Here is a 6000-nt window from a genome sequence, read left to right on the forward strand (position 1 = left end):
TTGTTTATAGAGACGTTGGTTGTAATTACAAGGAAAAGAGTCAATTAGAATCACAGGCTAGGGCTTAAGCCTGAATATTGCATCTTAAAGTATATTTGTGATATGAACCAATATGGCAAAGGCATATTGCAACACGCATAGCAAAGCTTGTCAAACTCCTTTTTTATGATTACAGATGAATAAAAAACAGAAAATAATGTTTGTCTAACTAGTTATATTTATTACGACCTACTTCAAAACACAATGAATTGATAATTATTAATTATCTACATATTTATATTTGAAACTAAACATATTGCAGTATTTGTTCTGTATCACTTGGTAACACGAGATATTGGTAATATTTCCCATCTCTAGCCTTTATGAAATAAGATGGCAATCAAGCAATTCATGGTGTACCCTGCCTACTGTACATTATTGGCTGGGATTCCATCCGTTTCAAGGCTGCCGGGTGAGGTAACAGTTTGTTTCTGGTAAAGTCAGAATAAGTTGGTTTCTTCACTGAAAAATGGTTTAGGTCAATCCTGGGGAAACACTAGGGGAAATAGTGATTCAACGAGAAAATGCAAAGAGCAACGAGAAACAGAGATGACCTTAAATCAAGACAAATTACATCTTTGTTTGAACCTGTACCATTCTGAAGTTGCCCACACAAGGACTAGCAGACAATTACATGAAGTACCAGTCATATATAATTTAAGGCTTCTTATCCATAGGAAAGCATGATGCTAAAATCTTAACACCACACCCATTAATGACTCAAAGTGAAGAAACCGGAAACTCATCTCGATGTCTGACTCCCACCCAAACTGATTAAGATATAATTTGGGAGCTGCCCTTTCAAAACATTTAATGCCAAGTCATAAGGAAGGTTTTTTTCCCCAGGCATGACAGATGAATAATAGCATGTAAGATCAAGGGGTCAATCCTAGGTTTCAGTTAACCCCTAGGTTTCAGCTTCCTGCATGTTCTCCCTGTGTGCCTATGTTTTCCTCCCACTTTCCAAACATGCAAAAAATATTATCTGTAGTGATGACCGTGAGGGTGAAGGGTTTTTTGTCTAGTGCATATGTGGCTAGCAGTAAATTTTCGGTCTACCTCACCTTGGCAATAGTCAGTTGGTATAGGCTGCATCACCCTGTAAGGATAAATATTTATGACATAGCTCAGTGAACATAAATCTTAGTTTTATTTTATTTTGTTTTTTAATAATTTAATGTGTTTATCGTAGAAAACATGAGGATTCATGTTTTCTTAGGATTTAATGACTATTTAACAAAACATGCAATATGAAAACAAACATTTTCTATTTTATTTTTAACTGAATAGTCATTGCTGCCCCTAAAACATCTCGTTGTGTACCGTTGGGGCATTATTTATTTTAATATAAAAATGGTTTTCACTTTAAGTACAAAAAAACTAAATGAGGAAGGTTTGACAAATTAACTGATATACAGCATTAGACTCAGGTGCTGAAGAACAGCTCCCTCACTGTCCATATGATGGAAAGTCAAAACTTTTTGTCCCTGTGTAAATACTGTGTTTTACGTATGGTTTATTATAAGTCAAACTTTTTATTGGTAAAAAAGGCTTGTTTTGTGAAAATATTTGTTAACAATTTTACCTCTTTGATTATTTGAAGAAACACCAATTTGGTGGTTGGGGGTGGGAGTATATTGCGGGGGGTCAAAGTGTTGAGTTCTTTAGAAGTTTGAATAAATCTGGGCTCAGATCCAAAGTTGCAAATTGTAATTACATAGATCTCATTATATTTCTGGCTATGTTTCACAAACCTAATTGAATCTGTTCCTGAATGGAACGATATGTACTTTAGTGGGCCTGTTCATTCAGTTTTGGTTGTCAAGCAATGTTGTTTTATTTGGACCAACCACCGTCCTTCCTCCTAATAAGATGACTTAATAAATGTATGGAAAGTCCTTCCACATTGAAATAAAATGGTGATTACATTTGTAATAACAGACAAGGTAACACAATAGGTTGCCAGCTGAATGTCATGGTATCAAACTTGGAGTCCCTTGGTCACATACCACATTGTTAACTCTTCACTCATGGACTACAAAAATAAAAATGACCAAGGATTTCCATCTTGTTAAGGAAGTGACATTGATGTCCTTGTGAAATCTCCTTGTGTAATCAAGGACATCATGCTTGTAGGTCATGTTGGATGCTGTTATATAGAATAACACGTGTGGATTCAATGTCTAATTATATTGATGTATTAGTATGATGGTCAAACAGAAATGAACAGCAATGCGAAAACATGATCCAACCATTAGCACTCTCAAATAACATCTTTTCCTGTGCAAGTAAAAAATCATGGAGCTCCAGCTTGCAGCACTCGTGCTCATGTTGATATGGTTAATTCAAATACAAGGGTTTGTGAGACATTAGGGTAGGGGAATCAGAAGGTATTGATGCAATGTCAATTTTATGGCTACCTGACGCATACTTCATTTTACTTTGGTGTTCAGTAATAGCATGTTTTTTTGCAGGAATAGTGAAGAGAAATATTTCTTATTAATCACATGTATTTGTTCATTGCTTTCAAATAGATGGGTTATTGGCTGTCTTTTGATTTGGAGACAGGACATCTGTGGAATATATGGTCCTTTGTTCAAAAAACAGCCAAAACCCTACTTATTTGGAAGCAAAGAAAGAATAAATGTGATTATAAGAAATATTTCTCTTCAGTAGCTACTGTAATTAGATAGCAGCGCCACATCCTGGTGGCTCAGTTTGCCAAGCAAATTAGCATCCCTTGTAAAGTCTTTTATTGTAAAATATGCGCCCAACAACACTAAAGATGATGTCATCTGAAGTGGACACATACACGCACACACCCAAACACACGCACACACTACATAAGTACGTCCATGTGGCTTTTATGTTAATTTAAGCGTTTAAAAAGATTGACGCACATATGTGCAAAATGAACAACAAGCTGAAAAGATACAAAGTTTTAAAACCCCCATCCTTTAAGACAATAGTCACTGAAAGTTACATTCTTAGGATATTCATTCATTCATTCATTTTCTGAACACCTTTATCCTCATAAGGGTCGTGGGGGGTGCTGGAGAAAATCCATGCTTACTTTCGGGCACAAGGCGGGGGATACACCCTCAATTGGTGGCCAGCCAATTTTCTTAGGGTATACTAGGTATAATATATATGTTCAATCTTGAAATGCCATTGGGCCACCTTCGTCCGCATACAAAGGTTTACCTTTATTTGAGGCTGGTTAAGAGCAGCATGGTGCTTATTAAAGTCAGTGAATCACACAACTACAAACAGAGGTACATCCTCTTGACTAATCTGATTTAAACAAATAAGAGGAAGTAAAAGATCAAGGTGTTAGTGTTCTTTACCACATGTGCAGACAAGTGTTTACTGTAACAACTGTCTCCACAAGTTACTTACAGTAAATGTGAAAAAGCATCAGCCTACTAATGTGTGCTTTTTATGTCAGTTACACCAAGACAATGACTATGAAGTTGCCAATAAAAAGCGCATTATATTTTGTTACTTTACTCCACCATCTAAAACCTTGAGAGGAATGTAGCGACTCATTTGTTTATTGATTTTAATCCACGTTTGGCCTCATTATCGACTTGTAAAGGTGTGAAGGTGTGCAAGTAGGCTTAACGTCATACTTGATGATGCTCAAGCAGGTTTCAATAGCTCCTTGGCTCTCGGAAACCTGTCTGTTATAAAGTGTTGCAATCATTTACAAAAGCAATTTGTCAGCATTGGCCTACATAAGTACTAGATTATCTTTATAGTCTATAATTCTTTTCTTCTCACCACTTGTTGTACAACGAACATTCACCTTGTTTCAATTAGTTTCTGCATGGTTGAGTCACACCATTTTATATCACTCAAAGACGAATGGTAAAGTCAATTACATTAATTACAATTACAAAGCCTGAGATAGGTATCCATCCATATATATTCCTATCACACATGCTATCACAAAGGGGGGAAAGAATTGCAGCTCTACAGATTTTCCTGAGGCTACTGGGGTAGTGGACACAAAACAAGGCAGTGCATAAAAATGAATGGTAAAAAAGCAAAGGAAATGAGGGGGGGAATGTAACAAATGGGGGGAAATAGCCATTGACATATTGCACCAGTCTAAGAAGAGTATCATTGTTTGAATCTTTTTTGTTTGCAACAGCAGGGGGAGGCTTCCAGCAAGGTCTGAGACATATCATGTGCTTCAGTTAAAGCACTGAAAGAGCAAATCTAGGGCCAGAACTTGGCCTGAACAGCTCCAGAAAACTTTGAAGTCAAACAAAGCCACCTCATCGATCACAGACTCAAAGGCCCCTTATTCCCTTCTCTAACACTCTCGCTTTTCACTCTCAGGAGCTCTTTGTTCACAATGAAGTTTTTATAAAGGCATTCAGTTTACCTAGAAAAAGAAATCAAAACAAGATCTGAGATTAATCGGATGACGTAAAAACATTTCAATGTAAAACACTGTGAGCATGAAGTAATTTACACAAAAACCGTGCTCAGCATCTTACCATTGGTTTTAAGTGTGTTTGAAAACTCTCAATTAAATTATAGTTGAGATTAGAGCAAGGGGGAATTTTGAAGCTGGTCACAAAGTGAAAGTTTGGAATGGGAAAATCACAAAATCTAGTTTTAACAGTGATTAAATTGAGGCATTTAATATTTCAAAACTTCCCAGTATTACTGCAGGTATTGAAAAGGCCTCCCCCTTTGCTTTCCCAATGAAGTTGGAAATGGAATTGACAAAAATGACTTGGTAAAATGAGCCATTAAGGTTTATAAGCAACTAATAAGACACCAAACAATGACTAACAGGAATGTACATTATTCAGTTTACTTTTATGGCTTACTGGAGATGGGAGCCACGCATGGTTTTATAAGTTAAACCGAGAAGAGAACAGTGAATGAAATTTCTCACTGCCTCAAATGAGGGTTCGACAGATGTTCATTACAATGAAAATGACAGGCCCTATAAAAAGTGTCTTAAGTTATAAGTTGGGTGGTTGTGGCATTACAAACTGAAAAGAAAATCACATCTCGCCATGTGATTGTACTCATAAAAAAACAATTGTGAGCAACCTTTGACTACAAACCCTATTGTTTTGTTAGTGATTAGATTTTAATCTCAGTTAATTGTACAATCTGTACAGGTGATTACATTCCGCAAAGAATTTGTTCTTTGAACTTGGTGGCGAGATAGCAGCTGCCTCTACATTGTGATGTCAGAATAAATTTACGAAACTGCACACTCATCTATGAGGGGAACCTTTTCCAACGCAATTTGGAAGTGCCTTCCCAAACTTAACAACCTGTGGTCTGTTAAATGAAGGTCAGATGATGACAGCACCAAAGCTAAGCTTGCCGACCTGGCTGATATTCAAGAAGGAAAACTAACTTGATGACTCTGATGTTTAGAATATTTGCAGACATTGAGAAAGGAAAGAGAGAGGTTGAATGGAAGGAAAAGTACAAAATAGCGGAACAGTATATGCCTTCATAGAGCACTCTTCACACACACAGCCCTTTTTTTGTAGCAATCTTACAAACGTTAATTACCAATGTCATGTTTTGGTGAACCCAAAGCCCTATAATTGTTCTTGTGCTATCAGTCTACTGTTTTCCAGCCCTCCCTGCCCTGAACTCCCATTTCCCCACGCCCCAGCGTCTTATGCTGCTCTCCTCAGTGCTCGTTCAGTGTTTGTGATCCCCCAGCCTCCCCCATTTCCGCCTGTTGCAGAGTTGTGGGTGGGAGAGCTCAGCCAAGGGTCACTGGTGTACTCTTGCAAAGCTCCATCCCTGTGCACCTCTTTTATTTGCTTCATCTCTCGCCACAATTGCCCTCAAAGACCGTATTCCCTCTCAGTCACCCCAAAGTCAGTGAGGACACGAGCCGACCTGATCCTAGTGTGAAACAACTAACTGGCGGAAAATGACAATGTTGTTTAAATGATATCTTACCTTAAT

Source organism: Stigmatopora argus, chromosome 8 (assembly GCF_051989625.1).
Source record: "Stigmatopora argus isolate UIUO_Sarg chromosome 8, RoL_Sarg_1.0, whole genome shotgun sequence".
NCBI lineage: Eukaryota > Metazoa > Chordata > Actinopteri > Syngnathiformes > Syngnathidae > Stigmatopora > Stigmatopora argus.